General features: G+C 39.2%; 2 long non-coding RNA genes across 2 annotated transcripts in view; both read left to right on the forward strand.

The window, feature by feature from the left end:
- The first annotated feature begins 799 nt into the window (after positions 1-799).
- LOC113618728 (uncharacterized) lies at positions 800-6,315 on the forward strand. The gene is made up of 3 exons (XR_003432099.1): positions 800-3,201; positions 4,786-4,853; positions 6,209-6,315. It is a non-coding gene; the product is annotated as an uncharacterized LOC113618728 (long non-coding RNA).
- A 10,493-nt stretch (positions 6,316-16,808) lies between these two features.
- The window catches only part of LOC113619088 (uncharacterized), a 29,915-nt gene continuing 23,005 nt past the window's right edge, over positions 16,809-23,718 (forward strand). Inside the window, exon 1 of the long non-coding RNA XR_003432275.1 lies at positions 16,809-18,491. This is a non-coding gene — a long non-coding RNA (uncharacterized LOC113619088). The remainder of the gene's footprint in view (positions 18,492-23,718) is intronic.

Consider the following 23,718-nt stretch of genomic DNA (forward strand, 5'->3'; position numbering starts at 1 on the left):
TAATTATGAATTTTTGCCTTAACTTCTTTACGTAATATGGTCATCAAGAGTCCCAAGTCACATTTCAGTTTAATATTGCATCTTCTGCTAAACTCTTAATTGGTTCCAGTGGTAATAGCCATATAAGTACTTCGGTGGATTATTTTGCCACACATCGGAAGGTAAAATTAGATATTGCTGTTAGAATATTTTTAAAGGTAATTTACACAAATTCTTTCTCTTGACTGGTAAATCACAATAATTTCAGCAAAGAAGAAGCTTTCCAAAATTCATCTTAAGCTAAAGTCTATGTCTCACTTTCTTCAGGGTCTCCATTACAGTTAATATCCACACATTCTGAATACCATATGTGATTTTAAAAAAATCTTGCCATTGTGACCTTAAAGCTGATCTTTAATAAAGAATATTTTCCTCAATGACAGGTTCTTGGATTTCATTAAGAGTAAAGGAGCAATTTAGATTAATACACTCAACTTGTGAGACGAGAATGTAGTCAGGCATGTACCAGGCTAAAGTCAGCCAGACTTCGTGGGAGCTGCGTCAGTTTTTATGGAAGGTCTCGTAGGTTGAGATATGGAGTCCTTAGGAGCTAACTTAGGTATTTATGAGAGTCCTTGAATTTATTTTTATAATTTCAAATAACAATGGAATCATACCTCTTCCCATGGAAGGATTACTTTTTTCTTTTTCTTTTTTCTGCTTTTACTTTTGGTTGAAACTCAGTTATTTAGCCCAGGTAATCTTGTACCAGTTAGATACTGTGACAGCTCTACATAACTTTGACTAATAAAAGACTGCACGGGACATCATTTGAGTTTGACAGACAATTTCAAAACCTGTGGTCACTGGACGGGAGTGGAGTTTGGCCCTGCTCCCCCGTGTCCCACCATACAGGTCAGGAAAGTTCTTCATTTAAAGGGTTTTAATTTCTCTGTGGTAGAATTGACTTACATGTTTTCCATAAACAAACGTTCAAGAACCTTAACAATTTGTGTATATGTGAACCTCCTTTAATATATATCTAATATGTTAACATCTGAGTATACACAGCAGGTACATTTTTCTTGGACTGGCTTTGGGTGACAGTATTCATGAAGGCTCTAGAATTTACTTGTTCCTCCAAGAATTCTTTGTATTGGGAATAAATCTATGTTGGTCTGGCTTACTTTGGGGGGCATCGTTAATGGTCACATATGTCTCAATCTCAGTTGCACCAATGAAGATGTACGTTTTTGAAGCTGGAAGGTACATGAGTCCTTCAGAGTAATGCTATGAGTTCAATGGACAATCTGCTTTCTGGTGAATGATTTGGAAATCTTCAATATGTATTGGTGGATCCTGAAGCAGCATGAGATAGATTTCGTCCTCTAGGTGTCTCCAAATTTTCCTTTGGTCTTAGATGCTCCAGTCAGCTACTTTTGAATATACAAATAGAAAATAGACAGAAAAAAGTTATTAATCTATCATCAACTATGCAGAAGACAGATGAGACAACTGCAGGTAGAAATGGGGTTGATATGATTAGGGACTAAATTTTTAAAAACAAATGAGTTTGAATACAACATAATCAAAGATTCCAAATCATTATGTCATTTTCCCCATCAACTCCATTCTTATTTTTCTTCCCATGATAAAGAGCAAACCTTAGAAATAACAAATAAGTAAAAAAGAAAAAACATTTTCAAGTGAGCTTTTTGATCATATTTGCTGTTGTTGTCGAGCCTTGTTTCCAATAGTTGCTTTTTCGAGCTTTTAGGGAAATAATTAATTGAAATCCATCATTTTTCTCTTGGACCTATCTAAAATTGTGTGTGTGTGTGTATGTGTGTCTGTGTATGTGTGAAAAATGTTCCTAGGATCAGCTCTATTTGCATTGGTATTTCCAGTGGAAATGTCAAGTGTGACCTTTTTCTTGTTTGGGTGTCTAATCCTATTTTAAAGCCCTGTCACGCCCCTGCTGAGGGTCAGTGCCCTTGTGAATAGAACTTCTGCACCTGCTCCCCCTTTCTTCTCCTCTTCTTCCCCTCTGCGTGGAACTGGAGGATGTTCCGGATGGCGAACAAAACAATACTATGCTTCAATGACTGCAGTGACAGAAAATAACTCCAGACTTGGGAATTTGGTAGAGTAAGTTTTGAAACCATGAGAAAATAAACACAAAAATCAGCAAAGCTGAAAAGAGGAAAAGAAAAAAACGTGCAGGAGCATTGCATTGCATTGCTACAGATATCAGGGCTAACCTTCCCTTGAACTTTTCAATTGATAAAATAGGGGCTCTGATAAGGGATCAGCTATTGCAAATACAGGATGCTAAAATCAGTGTCATTGACATTTCACCTGTAGGGAAAACAATTATTAACATGAAAGAACTGTGGGAAATATAACCAAGGAAGCCCAAATTACCATAGCGACTGGATTTGGTTTGCCTATTTACCAAAGTAGAATTTCAAACAATTATGCTCTGGGGAGCTGAATTAAGCACTAAATGAATATAGATGATTTGAATAGTAAAAGGTTTGTACATTCAGGCTTATTATCATTTAAAGATAATGTTCTATAAAAATCAGTTCTTTTCACAGTGCTTGAGTTGAATTATAATTTCCTATCACAGGAAGTAGTAGGGAATAAACAAAGAATTGCTTATTGGATCCTAACCAAATTTAAATATGTAATTTGCCATTATACTGCATTTGTTTTAAAGTTAACCAGGAGGGAAAAATTCACACTGAAACACTGGTAAAACTATAAAGTTCAATATCAACAGTTTTCCTTGACAACACATTGACCACAAAATCTCCAAGTGAACCATATTGATGTTCTCACTATTTTTTCCTAAAATCCTGCTAATTTTCTTTTTTTTTTCTTATGAAATAAAGCCTTCATGGTGTTCTCTAATCTTGTAATACAAATGCATTTTATCTTTCATTTTGTACTATGCTCCCAAATCCAGTTTGGGAGGCAGCTCTTCAGTAAATGTATCTCTACTCTTCTCTCGTCACCTTACATCTTGACCCTGGGATCGGTTACTAGCTGGTTTCCTCACCTGCAGCCACCCATCTCCACCCAATCCATCCTGCAAGCCACCACAAGAGTAATCTTCCTAAAGGATAACACGACACTCTTCCTCAAAGACCTCCAAACCCAAGAGATAAATATAAAAATGTAACTGACTTCACAAGGAGCCACCAAGCTAGTGAAGAGGTGAGTGGGAGAGATAAAGAGTGCTAGGATTCAGGATGCTTCAGAGATCACTGGAAGTGGGGGTGATCTTAGAATCGGGGGGAGGTGGGCTTGAAACAAGCCTTGAAGAAATGGGGAGTATTTGGCTAGAAGTGAAATGGCGAGGGAACACGTGTTGTCTTCTAGGGAACGGTGACCAAAGGTACAAAAGTGTTTTGGAGCTTGGCTAACGGAGCAGTCTGACCCGAGAGAAGAGTTGTGGCAGGTGAATCTAAAAAGTGTGTTAGGCCCTGATGATCAGCTTATAGATATGTGTATGTTTGGGGAAGCCGTGGAAGAAGTTTGGGCAGGGTGATGATATTATCACGTGGAAAGACTCATTTACAGGAAACGTACGGGACAGATCGGGTGGGGATGGAATATCTGAGGCAGAGAAACTGGTTAGGAGACAGTTGCTGTGTTCTAGGTGTGTGTAAAGGCCTTGATGAGGTGAAGACAGTGAGAAGAGCAAAGTGGAGACAGATGTGCGAGACAGTGGCAAGGGAGTACTTACAGGATTTGGAAATTTGTCTAAGCTCGGAAAGGCTAACAGATTGAAAAATCACTCTGAGATTTCAAGTTTGATGAGTAGGAGACATGGAGGAGCCAGGAGAAGAATCTGGGGTTTTGTGTATAAGTAGTGAACTTTTTTAGATGGGATGTTTGAAATGACTGCAGTTCATTGCATTGGTAATGTCACATAGGTGGCTTGGGTTGCAAGACTTGGGTTCCAGAGTGAGCCCTAGTTAGAAATGGAAATTTGGGAATGATATTGAGTGCTAGCTGAAGGCCTGGAAATGAATAAGATCACTCAACAAGGACTAGATTTTGGAAACTACTCATTTTCTGAGATGGGAAAGAAAACGAGAAAGTAAGGAAGGAGATTAGAAGTAGATGGCAATAGGGTAAGCATTGTTCTATTTAAAAAATAAAAAAGGAGACAGGGCAGAAAGGAGGATGGAGCAAACAAAGACAAAAAAAATCCTCAGAGAGGTTCACTGCAGAGAAAAGGACGCCTGAGAATAGACCACCGCATCTGTAAACTGGAAGACCATTGTGGGCTTTTGAAAGTATAGGGTTAGAAGCCACCTTATGAATGCCTTAGGAGAGAAAGCAGAGGCAGCAATCATGAAAACTTACGAACTTTGGTTACGAACAGGACACTCAGCTCATGTGGAGGACACTGGGGGAGGCATGCATGTGGCTATTTGAAGTCAGAGTATCAAAAGCCAGGAGAAGTAAAGGACTGGAGGTGTCAGAGAAAGCAGCTTGGGGGTTGAGAAAGCAAGTTGAGTGACTATTTTCTGCATATGAGTAATGGAATGAATGAATGTGATGTGTAACTGGGTATATGTGAGGGTTGAGGTGACTACTGAAGTTTGTCCCTGCAGGGGCGTGTGTGTGTGTGTGTGTGTGTGTGTGTGTGCACACGTGCGTGTGTGTAGGGGACAGGGATGCAGGTAGGGATGGGTGTCACTGCTGAATAAATCAGAGAGGAATGTTCAGTGGTGGGTCGAGCAGGTTGTCTAAGCTTGGAAAGGCTAAGGTGTTCATTTGTGCCCACAGGTGCTGGTTCCCAGGGCCTTGTGACACTGGTGAATCTGCTGTGTTCTTAAACTGTAAACAGAATCCAGGTGAGTGGACCCTAGAAGGCAAAAGTTTCATTTTTAGGTGGTTTTATCTTCTGGTGTGATGAGATCGAAGGACGGAAAATCAAATTGCTTTGCTAGCTGGTTTTGTTTTGTTTTGTTGCTGTTGTTCTCTTAAGTTCCTGGCCCTCCTTATGCGGACCTCATTGTGTTGTGACCCTGTTTGCTTGTCCCTCTCCCCGCCCCCAGCTCTTGAAGGCAGCACCCCTCTGAATCACTAGTACCGTGAATGTTCCTGGCACAAAATAAACAGGTGATAATGCCTGCTAAATAAGTTAGGGAGCGAGCGGAGGTGTGAGCTCTGGATGGGAGAGATCTGTCTTCCCGCAAGGCAGGAGGGAAAGGAGAAGAGAGGAATGGAGAGCCATGGTTTTTGAAAGTTTAAATCAAAGTAAGAGACCGCTCATGCAAAATGGTTTCTGTTTCCTCAGTGAAGTGGTACCCCAGGGGGTTTTCTGAGTGCGAGGGATGGCAGGGCCTGAAGAAGCCGTTGAGTGTCTTCTGTGATGGAGGTACTGTGTAGGCACTTCACATACACTCTCTTTTAAGCTCCACAACAGCACTATAAAGTCTTTATTCTACCTATTTTGCTGATAAGGAAATTGAGGCTTAAATAGTAACACACTTACTTATAGGCTCATATTAAACTCCAAGTCCAAGATTGCAGAACCTGTATTTCCTTCCGTATACCCATTATTAGAGCAGTTTTAGGAAGTGTGAAAAGGATTTAAAAGATGAAGAAACATACTGAGCGGCAGCAAGGGTCTTGTAAGGGTGGGTGAACTTGAACTTGCTTACCATCGAGGCAGAGAAGTTCTGGGACTGAGAAAAACAGAGGAAACAAAAAGCTGTGGAAATCCAGACTTTGTACCTAGTGTGGTAGAGGAAGTTGAAGCAAGGAGGATGTGACCAAGGACAGTATTGAAGGGGCTGTTCGTTAATCATTTCAGGTCATTAAATCTAGCCTCTTTAATAAGACCGGAAGCCTCCGAAATGTTTTCTCACTGTGCCTTGCAGAGTGTTAAGAGCTGATTCAATACTCAGTAGCTGTTTGTGGCCTGATCAACATAAAACACTGTGGAAACTGATTAAAATGGAGATTGTACTAAATAGACCCAACATTGTTTTAGAGTTGTGTGCTTTGCCTATTAAGATGAGATCAAGCCAAACAATGATTTTAATAAAAATAGTAACAACAACAACAACAATAAAGCTCTTCGTGAAGGTAAGACTGGCTGAATAGACATGCCGGGATCAGGCCAACTGCGAGAAATCAAATTGCCAATCTTTGGTGAAAGAAGATTTTGGCTAATGTGTTCCCTCATGTTGTGTTGCTCTAGGAAAGAAGATAATAATAAGGAATAGTTTTGAGCACTGATTTGTTCCAGGTAGTGTTCTAAGTACTTCACGTACACTAGTTCCTTTAATCTTCATGATGACTCTAGAGGTAAGTAGTATGATTCTCATTGTACAGATAAAGGAAACTAAGTGCCCAAGAATACACAGCAAATTAACAGCAAATTTAGAATTTAAACTTGATGGTTGGCTCCCACGTCCACATTCCTAACTCCTCTGCCATTCTCCAAATTCCGACATTTTCTATTTTATGGTACAAGCAGCTTCTTCGTGTTTGATGAGAAATGTGAGTAACCTTTGACAAATGTGAAGTGCATCCTTCCTTGGCGGTTGGATAAATTCCATTTTAGACAGCACCTGTTCTGTCAATTGTGTTCAGAAGGAAATCCTCTGTCTTACTCATTCGTGTGACATTTGTATCTCAGTGATTCTTTGGCAAAAATGTGCAAAATCTAAAGAAAACTACTATGACAAAGGATGCCTTCATATGTTTCTCCATCAATAACAGCAAGGTTGAGTCTGTGAGTTGTCAGATTTCACCTTTCTCTCAGCTTTGACCAGTTTCCACTCATTTGGCTTTAGAAATGGTATGCGAGAAGTCTTTAAAAAAGGCAGTTAGTCTGATGACCACTGTAAAGTGATTCTTTAAAAATTAATTAATTATTTTCCCAGCTTTACTGAGAGATAAGTAGCATAACATTGTGTAAGTTTAAGGTGTTCAGTGTGATGAATTGATACATGTATATACTGCAAAACGATTCACAAATAAGACGAGTTGACACATCCGTCTCCTCAGGTAAGTTCAGTTGTGTGTGTGGTGAGAATATGTAAGATTCACTCTCATAGCAACTTTCAAGTATGCCGTACAGTAGTGTTAACTGTAGACACCATGCTGAATATTACTTCCCCAGAACTTACTTACCTTATGACTAGAAGTTTGTACCTTTTGACCAAAGAGTAATTCTTTATTAAAAGAATTGTGGCAACTGACAAGGGATTAATCTGCAAAATATGCAAACAGCTCATGCAGCTCAATATATCACAAAGACAAACAACCCAATCCAAAAATGGGCAGAAGACCTAAATAGACATTTCCTCCAAAGAAGACATACAGATGGCCAAGAGGCACATGAAAAGATGCTCAACATCACTGATTATTAGAGAAATGCAAATCAAAACTACAATGAGGTATCACCTCACACAGGTCAGAATGGCCATCATCAAAAAAATCTACAAACAATAAATGCTGGAGAGGGTGTGGAGAAAAGGGAACCCTCTTACACTGTTGGTGGGAATGTAAATTGATACAGCCACTATGGAGAACAGTATGGAGGTTCCTTAAAAAACTAAAAATAGAACTACCATATGACCCAGCTATCCCACTACTGGGCATATACCCAGAGAAAACCATAATTCAAAAAGAGTCATGTACCAAAATGTTCATTGCAGCTCTATTTACAATAGCCAGGACGTGGAAGCAACCTAAATGTCCATCTATAGAGGTGTGGATAAAGAAGATGTGGTACATATATATAATGGAATATTACTCAGTCATAAGAAGGAACAAAACTGTGCCATTTGCAGAGATGTGGATGGACCTAGAGACTCTCATACAGAGTGAGGTAAGTCAGAAAGAGAAAAACAAATATAGTATATTAACACATATATGTGGAATCTAGAAAAACAGTACAGATGAACCTATCTGCAAAGCAGAAATAGAGACACAAACATAGAGAACAAATGTATGGACACCAAGGGGGGAAAGGGGGTAGGTGGGATGAATTGGGAGATTGGGATTGACATATATACACTGCTATGTATAAAATAGATAACTAGTGAGAACCTGCTGTGTAGCACAGGGAACTCTACTCAGTGCTCTGTGGTGACCTAAATGGGAAGGAAATCCAAAAAAGAGGGGATATATGCATACACATAGCTGATTCACTTTGCTGTACAGCAGAAACTAACACAACGTTGTAAAGCAACTATATTCCAATAAAAATTTTTAAAAAATCCTTAAAAAAAAAAAGAATTGTGAAGTACGCCATGTTTATCTAGGATTTCAATTTGGGGGGAATCATGCATTTGGATTATCTTTGTATGTCCAAGGGACAGATGACATGCTGGGTAGTTCTGAAGGAGAGCTTTTAGCTTATGTATATTTTCTTAGAGCAATAGGTAGAAACCAAGGAAGGACTCTTTTGGCTTCTTCCAGTCCTAAATGTATTACTCAAAGTTGATGAAGAGAAATTTTTAGATTTAGTTTTGAACATTAATGTGAAGTGTGTATTTTGTCACTGTGGTCTGTTAAAGTTTACCTTTATAAACTGGATAGTAGGAGGCATAATATTAATAAAAATGTATGCTAAAGAATAGTTCTCTTAAACTATTTAAAGCTATTGTTTAAATTCTTACCGAAGGCTCTTAAATATCTCATTCAGTGTTTGAAATTCAGCTCGAAATTAATTTAACGAAACTGTGATTTGAGTTGCTCACACTACCTTCCAGAATGATTAATACATGCATGTAACAAACTTATTTCCGGTTGGAATTTGCTTGTTGAGTTTCCACAGCAGAACATTATGTCTGACATAAGTAAGGATTTGGTCGCAATTGTTATCTACTGAAGAATTTATAGAACACATAAAATTAAATTCTGTTGGCTAGATTGTTGCCCGAAAGAAAAGTATATTTTATCTTGAAGACCTTTTTTTTTTTTTGAAGACCTTTTCAAATTTCTTTTTTTGTTTGATTTGTATTGCTAAGTTTATGCCTTTCTAAGAAGAATTGTATAAGACAGATCCTCTTAAAGATGCAAACATACCTATGCCCACTGTGCCCACATGTGCAAATGTGTTTCTCTATTTCCAGCGTGTCCATGTGCACATGCAGAATTCTCTTATTCTACATTATTAACACATACATTTTTTGTTTCTATTTGCCTATGTACTTACAACCTTAAAGTATGATTCATAAATAATTATCTACATGCTCAAATTTTTTAAAAAGCATTGTTAAGTTTAACATGTATTTAAATTTTTCCCTAAAATTTCTAAAAACACAAAATGTTTGACAAATAGTGCTAAGTAATCGATAGATAAACATTGAGTTGCCTGACAAGTAGGATTCCCCCACCCCAAGTTTCTTAATTTTATACTAGAATGATTTTAAACATATGTGGTTATAAGCTTATCAGATTTCCAAAAATGAGCCTTCTATGAAAATCACACTGGGCTCCTCAGCTGTGTTTTCTTTCATTATTTATAGACAAATCGAAAACAAATGTTCTTTAAGAAAAAGTACAATGAACTGAAACCATCTGTCAGGATGCACTTTTTCTCTAGAATTCATCTGTAATACAGACGTGTAGTGAACCAGAGCCTCAGTCTCATGAAATCATACCATATTTAATGGTAGTTTTAGTGTCAATTCAGAGACAAAGTGTTAATGTCTGTTGCAACAAGACCTAAATGGCTCATTTAATTCAGTGAAGGTTATGATTAAAAAAGCCAGTGACATGGGGGCAAATGCAAATATTTTCATTTTGGATATCTTAATTTCAAATATACTTGAAAAAGAAGACAATTTTTGAAAACTCACTTGAAGTAATATAATGAATATTATAAAAATAATTCTGGATGTTTCACTCCTACAGCTATCGTAGGCTACTGAATAGCCCACAGCTATTGAATGCTTGATGATAAAACAAAATCACAGAAAAGGTAGTCAACAGAAAATCTCAGAAAATATATGCATAAAATGTTGGCTTGCTTACTTGTTCTAAACATAAAGAGTTATTTTATGTAATAAAAACATTTTACTTCATTTAGAAAAAGCATATTAAATTAACAGGAGATTATTCTTATATTGTATATTTAGTCTATTAAGACCTATGTTTTTTGTTTTCTCTTTTTACTTAAAAAGTGTTATCTTTTTTGGATGTGATACCTTGAGAAGGACATAACATCACTTATATTAAATTTGTGCCAGGAATGCATAATCTGAGCTTAATCATGAGGAGATATCAAACAACTGTAACTAAAGACCATTCTATTAAAAAGAAAAGAATAAATTCTTCAAAAATGTCGATGTCATAAAAGACAAAGAAAGGTTAAAGGAATTTTCAAAATCAAATGACACTAAAGGAACATGACAACTAAATACAACACCTAACCTTAGACTGAATTCAGTTCTGAAGGAAAAAAATGTTATAAAAGACATTTTGGGGGCAAGTGACAAATTTGGAATACAGATGATAGATTAGCTAGAATATTGCATCAATGTTAAATTTACTAAAGTTGGTAACTGGACTGTGGCTATGTAAGAGAATATCCTTATTCTTGGGAAACACATACTGAAGCGTCTAGGGTAAAGGTCCATGAGGTATGTAATGTAGTCTCAAACGGTTGAGAATGATAAAGAAAATGGGGCAAAATGTTAACGATAGGAGAATCTGGGTAAAGGGCATATGCTGCTCTTTGTACTATTGCAATTTCTTTGTAAGTCTAAATTTATTTCCAAATAAAAGTTAAAAATTACCTTACTTGGAAAAGAATTTCTGGGGAACATGAACTCTTTTTTAGATAAATGCTGTTGTAAAAATACCATGCCTGCAACCACTAGGTGTTATCAAACATTGGTTGAATGAATCTATGACTGAAGGAAAGAATACAATTGGCATGGTTTGAATTAATATAAATTTTGGTTTTAAATTCCATGGTAACTGACATGAAAGAAAAAGCGGAGTGCATTGATACAGTCTTTCAGTGACCAAAGAGCTTATTGTACTATACACCTCCTTTTGTTATGCTGTGAGTTTCAAAGGATCTCTCTTTGTCATTTCCCTCAGCTGGTCATCAAGTCCTGCAGGAGTCTAGTAGCCATCAAATTTCTCTCCAGGAGATATGTATAGATCCTTTTTCATATGGTCACATCTTCTTCACAATTTTATCAAAAATTTGTTTGCCTATAACATATCTCATGAGTGCAAATTTTAAGTATTTTTAATTACATCGGATTTGCCACCTGAGAAACCCAAAGTCCTTCTCCTGGAAAATAATGGTAGGGAGTGTTGTCCCCATTACAAGACATAGGAAATAAAGGGCCACTCTACCTAATTTCCTACTTTATTTTTGTTTCACCAATTGCTCCATGCTCAGCTATCTCCTCCCCATTTCTTTCCTATTTTTTCCTTGTTTGTGCTAAAAATCACTTTAAAGATTCAGACACATTAAAATATATATTTTATGCATTCTATAAAATCAGCTTTAATTAATGATGAAAGGGCTGCAGAATGAGAAAATATGGTTGGCTTTGCCCATGTGATTCAATTTTTTTACATGATTGGATGGGCAGACGGCAAGACATAGTCTCTTCTAAAGCTTCCTACACAAAATGTCTACAGATTAGCAGTGTCAGCATCAAGTGGGGCCTTTTTAGAAATGCATAATGTCAGGCCCCAGCCCAGATGTATTCAATAGGAATCTGTAGTTTAGCAAGAGCCCCAGGTCTCCCATATTCAGGAACACTGATAAAACTTCAAAGATATTCATTTAAAAATGTTCCTGAAGAACCTAGAGGGTCCAGTGACCTGCATTGCTAACAGCTGTCTCATTACTGGGATCACTTTGAGAAGAATAAAAATAAAGCCTCTTGTGTCTCCTTCATAGAACCTCTCTTTTTTTCTGATTGTTATCATTTTCTTCTTTCTAAGACTTCTCAGTCTTTTTAGTTCTTCTTTCTTTTCACATAAATTATTTTCGCTGCTCATCCTAATCTTGATGAATGTTTTTTTTCCTAGACACAATTATCTTGAATGCTTTTTCATTACCTGCCCACATAAGCACTCAATGTTATTTCTTTTCCATTGTGGCCAGAAAACGTTTGCTGTAAGATTTAAACTTTTTGAAACTCATTGAATTATATTATGGCTCAGCATAGGGTCTATCTTGGTGACCATTCTATGTGCTCTGGAAAACAAATGTGTTTTCAGCAGTTGTTGGGTGTAGTGTCAGTAAATGTTAATTAGGTTAATGTGATTGATTGTGCTAGTTAGATAATCTATACCCATCATGAGTTTGTTTATACTCGTTCTATCAAGTATACTGAAAGAGGAGTATTAAAATCTCTGAACATGTGGATTGGCCTGTTTCTCCCTTTGAGCCTGTCAGTTTTTGCTTCATGAATTTTGGTGTTCTGTTGTTAGGTGCATACGTATTTAAGATTGTTATGTCTTTTTGACAAACTTCTTTTATTATTATATAATATCCTACTTTATTTCTTATAATACTCTTTTTCTTGAAGTTTACTGTGTCTGATATTAATATAACCACTCTAGCTTTCTTACATTCACTATTTGTATGACTTTTTAATTACCTTTTATGCCCGAGTTATCTATTTCTTTACATTTAATATGTATACCGTTGGATTTTGCATTTTTATCTGGTCTGACAATGTCTGCTTTTAAATTGGGGTGTCTAGTCCATATGCACTTAATATAATTATTGACATGGTTGTAAAGACTCTGGATTCTGTTATCTTTCTGTAAAGTATGTTAATTCTTGTGTTTGCAGGCAGTTCAGTTTTGGCCAATTACCTTGAACTTGTATCTTTGGAAAGTTTAAAGTATATCTGAAGCTCCTCTAATTGGTAAAACTTAATCTCTCTCTTCCCTACAGATCTTGCCTAGGCTAGATTTTAGGTTGGTTAAAGCAGGTTTACAGTAGGTTTTACTAACACATGGACTTCCACTGTTTCAGATGAATTCCAAGGGTGTTAATGGGGTGTTAATTAGATATCTCCATTCTGGCAGGGCTGGGGCTTTCACATCCCCCATCAGCTTTCAATTTCTAGTATCTTTGTTTTGTTCTCAACTCTAGCAGCTGCTATCTGGTAAGCCTTGAGTGAGATCACTCACTCACCCTGTGTCTACAACACAACCCTCAGACAGACTCATTGGAGACTCCCACACAGACTTCCAAGGCCCTCCTCCTGCACAGCTCCCTCCTGTCCAGTGGCCTTGCCCTGAAAATCCCAGCCATTCTAGCTGCCCTGAATCTCTGCTCTCTGCTTTCTCAGCTTAGCCAAAATACCATGGTCTGCTTGGACTCCCTTTCTCTTCATTTTGGTGAGGAAATTTTGAATATTCCCTCTGGGATTACTGTCTTGTACTGCCTGTTGACCATTTCCTGGAAACATTTATTTTGTTCAATTTTATAATTATTTTGGAGAGAGGAAGAGCTATTTTGATTCTAGTTACTCCATCATGGCTTAAAGCTCCTATAGTTTTTATATTGAGGAATAGAGAGAAAAACTCCCTACCCTGATGGTTATTTAAGGATGAGTGACCAAAAAATGGCAGAATTTTGTTCATTAAAGCTCATGTTTGATGTCTAGAGTTTAATAATTATAAGATAATAGAAATAATAGCTTCCTGTTATTAAAATGTATATACTCCATTTAGGATTTGAACTTTTCAAAATTATCTTTTAAGCATGTTCTAATACAGGTAATGTTCTATCTAGGTTATTTTTACTGGTGCCCTCATTAATTGTTCTAGAAATATTATTTAATAAAGAAAAAACAATTAAATATTTTAAATTAAACATGAGAGTTTCTATAAAGGCTAAGGTCATTCTTTTGTGAATAAAGGTGTGCTGTGACGCTAAATTTGAATTAAGACTATTGCTCAAGGGTCTCTGCAGAGACAAATAAGTAGAGGACTCTTCAGAAGGCTGGCTTTTATTTATAAAAGTTTTTCAGGATAAAGCTGGCTGTGAATGAACTTATTAAAAAACTCTCTAGCCTCGCTGGTAATCAAAGATATGCATATTAAAACAACAATGGGATACTATTTCCCTGCTAAACATAAAGACAAAGAGGTTATACATGTTAGTCTTAGAGCAATTGAGGGTGAAGTGAAGTAGGTAGCTCTGTTTGGAGTGAAACTTGGTACACATTTTCTGGAGGGCAACAGACAAAAAAGAGTTTCAAAAACGTTTATGTTCAAGAATGTTCATCACACAGTTGTTTATAGTAAAGAAAAAACTGAAACCACCAAATGAGGGACTATTAATGTTTTCAGAGAACATTAAGTAACATGGGGAAATGCTTTTGATACAGTATTTGTGCTTAAAATAAGCAGGATCTAAAAACTGTTTATTTAGCATTAGAATTTTGATAAAAATTCAAAGTAACATTTTAGGATATTATATACAGCTATCCATTACCATGTGCAATGCAGGTCTATATATATCTATATCTTTAGCTAGATAGATATTTTTAAACCATAGGGTTTGAAAAGGATTTATTTGTTTTTTAGCAGGGAATACTCCAAAATATTCAGCACAAATAATAATCCATTCGAAGGTCTCTAGGGATGGAAATTCTGTAACTGTTTGTAGTGGTTTTTATCTCCGATGGTGAAGAATGTTTTTTTCTTAAGTTTAACTGAAATCTCTCTGATTTAATTCAAATCCACATCCTCTTGCTCTGTCTGGTCTTCAAAACTGTAAGAACATTTTTTGACATTTTTCCTTCTTAAAGGAAAATGTAGAGACACAAATAAAACCACATTAGACATCTCTTTTTATCAGATTAAATATCTTTATTATAATATTTTCCTCATTATTTAGCATTTACCATTTTTTAAATGTCTCTTTCTCCCTTGAATCTGCTTTGATCCTGTACGTTCACTGGTAGCCCGTACCTTAAGGATTAGGAACCTGCAGTAAAAAGGAATTCATATACTTGTCGTGAACCCCTGTCCCCTCTGCTCCTTCACATTCATTTCCTGCCTTTGCTGGGACATTGAAGACTTTAAGGGAATCGCAGGAATAGTTGCAGTAATAACAATTTGGTTTCTTTTAAATTTCTTGTTTATCTCGGATAATGTAACTGTCTGAGGGTGCAAGGGATGGATTTATAGTTGCTGGAAACATGCCACATGGCAGCAATGTGCAAGGTGCTTTACATGTGTCACCTCCAGCAATTCTACAGCACCCCTGCCGAGTAGTGATCCTTGTTCCTATATTAGGAAAAGGACATTGAGACCCACACAGCTTAGGTAATTTGCCAGTCAAAGAGCAAGTCTACATCAGACTGGATTTGATCTCAGTTCTCTCCGAGTTCGTGCTGCTGCATAATGCAGTTTTGTTTTGTGGTTTTAGAGAATAAAAGCTCAGTTGGTTCTTTCTTAACCTGATCTGGCATATTAAAATTAGCCTTTTTAGTATATAATTAAAGCTTTCCATTACACAGAATTTACTTTTTGTTGACTTGGTTTACAGTGAGTTAAAACTCCTAAAACAATGATAGTTTCCACTTTACTTATTTTGCCATATGTCTCTCCTGGTGGTTACATATTACCTAGTTACCTACAGCCGCCCTCCATTGCAAATGGCAAACTACGGACCAAGGATTTGAAATATAACTTCTAGAACCGCCTGGCTGTGGATCCATCAGGATGGTCTTGGTGAAGTTCAAGGTCAGGGAGGTCACAGATACCAGAGCTACAGAATTCTGCAAATTGTTCAGAAGGGGGACATAGTGGTGAGGATGGCAGTGAATGATGAGGTCCCTCCCAGGCCACAGCACCTCTTCCTTCTCTATCTTTAATCCCCTTTACTGAGGATGACACCAAAGCTGCAGAAAAAGTACTTTAAAAATTATTTTATAAAACTTGTTATTATGAAAGAATTAGGCATACAGAAAAGCATAGATAGTGATACAATATTTGTTGGCATTCTAGCACTCTGCTTAAGAAATAGAGCATTGCAAATACAATTGAAACCCTTTCTGTACCCACGCCAATCCTGTCCCCATATCCCCTCTTTCCCCAGGGATAATATGTGTTTGAGATTTACGTATGTTAATAATTATAGCTTTAATTCATTCACTTTCACTGATGTGTAGTTTTCCACTCTATGAATATACTGTAATTTATTTACATTTAGGAGACAGCGGTGAGGTTGGTGGGGGAATATGTGATTAGATGTGAGTGATTTTCTAGTTTTATTTTTGTTTTGGGAGATGGGTTAAACAGATGTTTATTACATTATTAAAAATAAGTAAATGAATATAAGCTGAACAGGCATCATGGACCAAGGATCATGATTAATCCAATTACGATACACCAGATTATGAAAAAAAAATGACAACTGTATTAGTTTGTTAAGGCTGCCATACAAAGTACATGGACTGGGTGGCTCAAACAACAGAAATTTATTTTCTCACAATTGCAGAGGCTAGAAGTTCAAGATGAAGATGTTGGGCTCCCCTGGTGGTGCAGTGATTAATAATCAGCCTGCCAATGCAGGGAACACAGGTTCAAGCCCTGGTCTGAGAAGATCCCACATGCTGCGGAGCAACTAAGCCCATGAGCCACAACTACTGAGCCCATATGGTGCAACTACTGAAGCCCCCATGCCTAGAACCCGTGCTCCGCAACAAGGGAAGCCACTGAAATGAGAAGCCCGGGCATCGCAACAAAGAGTAGCCCCGGCTCGCTGCAACTAGAGAAAGCCGCGCACAGCAATGAAGACCCAACACAGCCATAAAAAAGAAAAAAAAAAGATGAAGATGTTGGCAGGTTTGGTTTCTTCTAAGGCTTCTCTCCTTGGTTCGTAGATGGCTTTCTTCTCCTCCCTGTGTCCTCCCATGGTCTTCCTTCTGTGTGCGTGTGTCTGATTCCTAATCTCTTTTCCATATAAGAATACCAGTCATACAGGATTAGGGTCCACACTAATGACCTCATCTTAACTTAATTACCTCTTAAGGACCCTGTTTCCAAATACAGTCACATTCTGAGGTACTGGGAGTTAGGACATCAACATACGAATTTGGGGACACGTAATTCAGCCCCTAACAACTATTATAGACAATGCTTCAAAGCAAAGTTCTCCTTGTACACGTAAGTGCAAGTTTCCCTGGGGAATCCACTTAAGTATGGAAGGGTGAGGTCATATAATGGAGTACAATTTAAGTGGATGGCGATGATGAGGTTTGCAGGGTAAAAGTCTGAAAAAATAGTGATAATCGTAGCTAGTATTTTTCAAGTGACAATAACTCTATATTATACAAAATTTTATTTAATTTTTACAACATCTATTTGAGTTAGGTGTTATCATTATTCCCATTTTACCAATAAGGAAACCGAGGCTTAAGGAAATGAAGTAATCTAAGTGTCCAGAGGAACCAGCGGTAAAGCTGGGATTCTAACCCAGGTCTGTTTGATTCCAAAGCCTGTGCTTTTATACACTGTAGCTTCATTTGAGAACACACACTCACACACACACACACACGCACACATGCCACACACACTGCCTCAATGAAGTGTTGCCCTGCAGCACAGTTAACCACTAGTTCAGAAATCCCTTCGTCGAGCTGCACTACGTGCGGCTGGGAAATGAATGACAAGCGCGTGAGAACAGCCCAGGAAAAGAAAGGAGGTACAAATTCCCTGAAAAACAACTCCCAGAAAGGCACATCTGTGTTGATGTATAAAAATAGAAAAGGGTAGAATCCTCGTGGCTGTGGAGCCCTAGCCTAGCAGCAGCAGCACGACATCCTGTGACGTCAAGAAGTGGTGGCGGAAGTCGCTGCGAACAATGGCCACAGAGCACTGCTGGGGGAAGACGTGTGTGTCACCCGGCAGCTGCGGGGCGTGCACAGGAAGGAAGTGCAGGACCCGCGGCATCACTGGCCTCCCTCCGAGCGCTGTTGTGAGCACCAAGCGACCTCAGAAGCGCAGGGCGCTCAGCACAGGTGGTTTACCGTCGTTGTTGTTATGCCCTTCATGTGGCCCATTTCCCGCAGACACGCAAGACAGAAACAGTAGCCTCTTTCAAAGAGGAGGTAAGAATTAGATTAATCAGCCCTCCATTAACATCCCACGGTGGAGGTGTCTGCTCCATTCACCTAATGACCCGAACCTTTGCATAACTTGTGCAAATAGCTCCTGGACAGCCCTTGGGAGGGAAATGCGCTCTTCTTTTTGACTTCTATGACATGACAAATCCGAATATGCTGGTCTTGGCACCCTGAAACAAGCCGGCAAGGGAAATTCAGATTTCACGTGACGCACAAGCAAAAGTGATTTTCGGTAAATGAAGATTCAATTCTTAGGGTGGGGATACTAATAACACAGGTCAAGTGATTTGAAAAGACTTTTACTCTCTTTTTTTGTTTGTTTTCTCTCACCCCTTCCATCTCTTCAGCCCACCTGGAATTTCTTCCCTTGAAAAGTTCTAAAGGATCCTAGAATGAGAGGTAAGAAAGATGAGGTCGTCGAAGCCATCTTTCTGCTGCGGAGATATTCCCGTGGTACAATCTGTGATGCTTTGCCTAGCGTGGCTTTGAACAATGTGGCTTTTATCAGATGAACGGTCATGGAGGTGGAGGCCTGTGTTTCTGTCCAGAGCAGGTATGGCCCTGGGAGGAACGAGGAAGAGGCACACATCCCTGTACCGGCCCGACCTGCTGGCGGGAACTCAGAAAGGCAAAAGGGTAGTGAGCAGTCCACTTTGATCTGGTTCGCTTTCAGGCCCATTGCTGTGTGGTTGTGTGTTTGTGCACTGGGGGCAGGGCGATGGTAATACATACCGGGGAGAGTTTTGCAACACATGCCTATCAGCTGAGTACTGAACAAACTTTTTTACCAGTGGCTGTTTCCCTGAGGCTGCTGACAGTTTGTTCAACTTGTGTGAAGACATTCCTGAAAAAAAGGAGCATTTGTTCAACTTATATAACTGCTTTTTCTATCATAATACTCAAGCGGTCCTTCCAGGCCCATGTCCTGTTGAATAGAGTCCAAGTGAAACTTCCCTTTCCACACTCAGAAACCTGACGACCTGTTTCAATTCTGCCCGATAGCATAGCTTAAGGTTTGCTTGCGGTCCTTCTCCAGCCCTCCCATACACCCAGATTTTGTAATGACATTCCTCCTTCCTCTTGTAATTCTATCTAATTGAAAAAAAAAAGCCAAATCTTATGATTGAACAGTCTCTGCAATGTATTCTTAAATTGTTTGTACGTGTAAAATGGATATATTTTTAAAGCATACAGGATACTGTGTGATTCTGGAATTGCAAGGTAGGAGTTTAGCTAGAGGAGTTTGGGAGGTATCACCGTGTGTGCGTCGCAGGGGACACTGCTGCTCAGGAATATGGGGGACTTGCCTCCAGGCACTTCCTGCCCCCGGTAAAAGAGTTACATACAGCATGTGCAACTTCTCATCTTTGGTAGAACTTCTATTTTCCTGCCCACTTCTTTTTTTGACAAAAATAGGTTATGCTTTGATTTGTCTCTATTTAGAGGTTTTCAATTCAAACTGGTTTAAGGCATTATCATTGAATACAAGTTATCTGATAATCATTATTCCACCTCAGTGATTCCCAGTACTTCTAATTCTGTGGCCTCGTAAGATTTCCAATTCACCAAGGCAAGCTTGGCCGGTAGGGGAGCGACTTACACTGGCTGTCTTTTGTTTAGGGGTATACAGTTTACAGTGCACCTTCACATAGGTGTTCTCACTTGCTTGACGTAGAGCTGACGAATAAGCAGCACTGGTGTCACTAGATTCATCTGACAGATGAAGCCACAGGGCTCTGGGAGGCCAAGGGTTCTGGCCCCAGTCGCAGTGGGTAAGTCGCATAGCAAGGCTCCTTTCCCCCAAAGCATTTATTGCTGAATCGGCGCTAGTTTCCACTAGTGTTATGGTTGTTCCCATGTGACAGTCACTGTGCTTCGTGCTTCATGCACGCTATTTCAGTCACTACTCACTGCTACTGTAAGAGTTGGCATTAATCATGACAAAAGAGGAATACGAGACTCGTGTCACCCAGTCTTCCTGGAATCAGCACCTCTGGCACTCTCACGGACATCACCCTGTGTTTCACTAAATGTTCAGACCCTTTCTCCTTTCCATCATTGCTTTAGGATAACGTAGGTGACAGAAAGTGAATGCATGGGCACAAGACGTCAGTGGAGGAGATTTGGTTGCCACAGGGATGCACAGTGAGGAGCTCTGAACCGTACACGTGGGAAACCAAGCACTGGGACACCGGTGCAGCCTGGGATGAGAAGCGAGGAAGACACGAGCCATCTGTGGGCAGTGTGGCAGCTCCCAAGGGGGAGAGGCCAGTGTGAACCCCAGAAAAGTCAGGGTCTCAGAGCCGCATGGCTCTGTGTTTATAATACCCTGAGGTTATTGAACACATTGCCTGGAGAAGCCTGTTTCATAAATCCACAAAGGGAAGGGCCGCTCTGTTCTCAATTGGGGGTAATCTTTTTAAAAAATTTGTATTATTTTTTCAATATTGTTGCTACTGCTGTACCCTTGGCATTATCTGTGAGCAATCCTGTGGACCTGGCAGACGTCGGGACCAACTTGCATTGGGAAATGCCACAAGTGGAAAATTTGAGTAAAAATTTTCAGGAAAATACAATAAAATAATCCTGAGAGTTAAAATTAACTGTGGGGACGTCCCTGGTGGTCCAGTGGTTAAGACTCTGCACTTGCACTGCAGAGGACACGGAGTTCGATCCCTGGTCAGGGAACTAAGATCTCACATGCCTGCATGGCGCCTCCCCCATCCCCCCAAAAAAAATCGCTTGAATATGTGTGGCTCATATTCTTAAGTTTAAAGTTAAGTTTCAAAGGGTGTCCCTTATAACATTCATATAAAAAATTACCTCTTTTTTTTTTTTGCGGTACGTGGGCCTCTCACTGCTGTGGCCTCTCCCGTTGCAGAGCACAGGCTCCGGACGCGCAGGGTCAGCGGCCGTGGCTCAAGGGCCCAGCCGCTCCACGGCATGTGGGATCCTCCCGGACTGGGGCACGAACCCGTGTCCCCTGCATCGGCAGGCGGACTCTCAACCACTGCGCCACCAGGGAAGCCCCCCAAAATTACCATTATTTTTGAAAGCTTCTATTTCAAATGATACTGGGATTTTAATATTACTTCTAAGGACTGTGATGTATCAGAGCTACTACTGGCTCTTACATGTCTCAGCTTTTCCTATAAATGTGAATAAAAAGATACCTGCTAAGAGGTATGGATTCATTTTAAGTTATTGGTGATGCCCAACTAAACTATCATCATGAATTAAAATGCATTATTATTCAGAAATATTGAAAGCTTAATAAGCGGAACGAGCTTGGTATCTTAAAGACTGACTGAAAATCAATTGTCTTATGTGAAAATAAAGTGTTTTCTCTATGTGACTGGTTTCTTTTTGTGCAATAGGAAAGTTAATCTGGAATCACTAAGATGGAATGTTCCAGAAATAGACACTGTTCATGTATGTAGGGGCAGGGTAAACTCACACTCCCTAATTGAGTGGACAAGTCAGGGTTTGGCCAGGAAAACAGAAACGCCTCTTTGTGTCCTAGATATAAAGAGGTTAATTGAGAATTAGGAACTTACACAACTTTTGCAAGAGCTGGGGGTGGGGATGGTGAGGTGGGGTGCACCAGTGCGGAGCTTGTAAAGCTGCCCTCGAAGGTCAGAGGAGTTGACACTGAAGCCCACTGGAGCAGTTTTCAAAAGCTTGTCTGCAAGCTGCCGTACTTCCTGGGAATTTCTGAGACACTCTCACTGTGTCCGTCTGTTGGGCCAAGTGGGTGGTTCTCAAAGGCTTGCCGGTGCATTTGTGTGCAAATGCCTCCAGAGAATCAGAGAGCTGGCTTCACCTTGCACATCTATTCCAAGCCCTCTCCAAAACTGCAGGAAGATTCCGGGGCAGTTCCTAGGCTTAGAAGCGGTTGGTGGTGGTGCCTACTTCTCTAAACTCTTGCAGAAAAATAAAATTTGATATAGTCACAGAACAAAAATAGACCCTGGCGTGAGTTCATGCCTTCCTTCCTTCGTTCATTCAACAAAATGTGCTTCGAATAGTCAGGCTATGTGTTGTATGCTTGGAATACTTATTGTATAGAGACAGACTTAATCCCTGCTTATTCTAGTTGGGAAGACCATTAACATGCAAGTAACCCCCGCAAAAAAAATAATAATAGGTTTTGATGGTGTGAAGGACATAGGTGCTGTGGGAGGTGGCATTTTAGATTGAGTGGTGCACTTTCACATGATGCCTTGTATTAGGCTTATCTGGATATATTTCTTACTTCCTCTGTGAGGTTTTAAGCCCTTGGAGAACAGGAAAACTAGCCTACTTATAGTTTTACTCTACAGGTCTTGCATAGGAGAGTAGGCACAAGTAATATTAGTTAGACAAAGGTGGGACACAGTTCAGAATTGCATACAGCGTCAGGAGGTTCTGGGCAAATCAGATGGGTGAAATGTTTTAGTTTTGTGTGTGGTTCACATACTTATGAAGACAAGGGTTCATGGTAGGGATTGGTCACATATTCCTCTGATTCTTTTGTCAATTACCTGGGATCTAAGCCTTAACACTCTGGTTCTCAGAGTTCTGATAAAACAATCTTCCTTTGAGGGGATGAACTCCTCCAGTCTAACTGCCTGAAGGGGGCAGAGTCAAAGGTAACAGAAACTATCAGAAGATAAAACACGTTGATTAATATATTAGACTAGTATTCCATTACACTGGCATCCTAAAAGATGCAAGTGAAAAATTAAAGCCTGTCACAAATTCAGGAGAATAAATATTTTTCTTTGAATTATTCTGATTAAACATCTATATCCTATGCAGCAATTGACATGTTAGTGGACTAATTGTATACCTCTCAGGAGAACAACCCATGGGGCGAAACTTATAAATAGCATAGACGTAGGTTTGTTCAAGGTTACCTATGCAGGATAATGTCAAAAGCCCACATCTTCCTGAAAAGCAGATTATCTAGTGAATTATGCTAATTATTTCTTCTCACCTCTTGTTTGCAAATGTAAATGAGATTTATAATCTCTTACTCTATTTTATCAAAATAAAGGCAATCAGAAGGAGAAATATGCCAAGTTAAGTTTCTCATCTCTTTGGCTATCTCTCCACAGAAACATATCCCCAATCATCTCTTCTCCCTGTGTTTGATTCTCCCTGGTAAGAAAGAACCCGAGATTGATTGGGAAGAGTAAGTTGCAAATTTTGCTGCTGTCTGTAAACAGATTGTTAAATGTGGCTGGTTAGAAGGCAGCTAATTCTGGGGACCGTTCTGTGGCTCACCATTTCCTCTTCTGCTTCCCAATCTCCCCAAAACTATTAATGGCACATTTTGCCCCAGCCTGTGTTGTATCCAATGATAAACAGATGGATCTCAGCCACAGCATGAAGATGGGAAATCTGTTTGGGACAATATGTTTCATATTTCTACCCAGCTGCCTCCTGCTTCCGTCTTCATAAGGTCTGCTAAAAATTTAAGATTTCTCATTGTGATCTGTGGAGTGTTCTCCACACCCCCCTTCCTCCTCTGCCACTATAAATTATTTCTTCAGTAGTGATTTATGTAGTGTCTTTAAGGAAGAAAGTCTGTGACAGCAACACAAAGAGAAAGATGCTCCGGATGGAAAGCCACACGACCTCC

This window comes from Aethalodelphis obliquidens, unplaced genomic scaffold (assembly GCF_003676395.1).
Source record: "Aethalodelphis obliquidens isolate GAN/ISIS:26980383/991018 unplaced genomic scaffold, ASM367639v1 scaffold6, whole genome shotgun sequence".
Lineage (NCBI taxonomy): Eukaryota > Metazoa > Chordata > Mammalia > Artiodactyla > Delphinidae > Aethalodelphis > Aethalodelphis obliquidens.